Source organism: Meleagris gallopavo, chromosome 2 (genome assembly GCF_000146605.3).
Source record: "Meleagris gallopavo isolate NT-WF06-2002-E0010 breed Aviagen turkey brand Nicholas breeding stock chromosome 2, Turkey_5.1, whole genome shotgun sequence".
In the NCBI taxonomy this organism is placed as follows: domain Eukaryota; kingdom Metazoa; phylum Chordata; class Aves; order Galliformes; family Phasianidae; genus Meleagris; species Meleagris gallopavo.
The window spans coordinates 99,484,768-99,486,232 of NC_015012.2; positions in this window are offsets into that span (position 1 = coordinate 99,484,768).

Genomic DNA, 1,465 nt, shown 5'->3' on the forward strand with positions numbered 1-1,465 from the left:
ATGAATTCAAAGAATGAAAGATGTAATCACCTGTACTTTCAGAATGGAAAGCTCCCACAAACAAAGTTAGGCTGTGGGAATGCACTGTATCCCCATCCCGAAAAATATTTAAGTCTTTTTCACTCTATCCTGACAATTTTTTTTAGACTTCTTCATCTCCAAAAACATACACACAAAAAAAAACACAATAACCATCCACCAGGCAGCAACAAAAATAAAACAAACTGTGCAATAAAGGATCACAAGTTCAGAGAAGACAATTAGTATGAGTTTAGACATAACAGCTTCTTAAAATTACATTCCTTTTCATTCTGCTGCTTTTGGGATTAATTAGAAAATGAAGGTTAAAATGCCTATCAATGCATGTACTTGCAGTGCTGCTTTCTCCTTCTCCATTTATCATTTACAGTCACTTTACTGGCTTTGCTGATAAAGGGACTGTAATAAATTTCCATTTCTAGATACTATGTAATAAATATAAAACGGTTAGGCAGTGTGTTTCTTTTCTAGTGTTTTATATCATTTTGTATACATCCATATTTTCCCACAAAAGGGAAGCAAGACTAGATTGACCTTATCATTGGATTCAATGTATGAATTCAATGTATGGATTCAAATGTATGAAGGGAAGATTGCAATGCTCCATTACAGAACTTAGCTTTTTCAGATAATTAAATTTACAAAAGCTATTTGAAAGTCAATGCGACATAGTCTCTCTCAATATTTTTTTTTATTACAACGGCATCTAGACACCTTTCAAGTACTTAATAAGCAGTTTTCCAAGCTCACAACTCACTAAGCCTGGTTTCCTATGGCTCTGTATCTATCTCATGGTCTGCACTGCCAGATGCTGTCAGATGAGCGTCTCAGCCAAAGCTTCTCATGGAGTGGAATGCATCTAGTGGAGGCTCTCAACTGAATAATCCCTTTGATAGGAAATGGTTTCAAACTAAGAGGGAGGAGATTTCGATTGGACGTAACAAAGTTTTTTTTACCATTAGGATGGTGAGGCATTGGCACAGGTTGTCCAGAGAGGTGGTGGACGCCCCATCTCTGGAAACACTGAAGGTCAGGCTGGACGGGGCTCTGAGCTCTGATGGAGCTGTAGGTGTCCCTGCTCATTGCAGGGGAGTTGGACTAGATGGCCTTTAAAGGTCCATTCCAACTCAAATGACTCTATCAGGTGGAAAATTGATTGGCCATCTCCGGCCTCCTTAAGCTCGAGCTTTCAGGCCATGTGCAGAAATGTTACTATTCAAGACTATCCATCTACTAAACTCGGGTACTGCCGAGTGTGAATCTGGGGAGGAGGCAGCAGCGCGACACAGTTCTGCATAGCTCACTCATGAGCCTTAAGCTGCGGGGACAAGGCTGAGCTGTACGACCAACTGAAAAATTCAAACACAGCTTGTCTCAGCAAAAAACCAGAACCAAAACTACTCCCAGCCACACCTCGCACCACCCC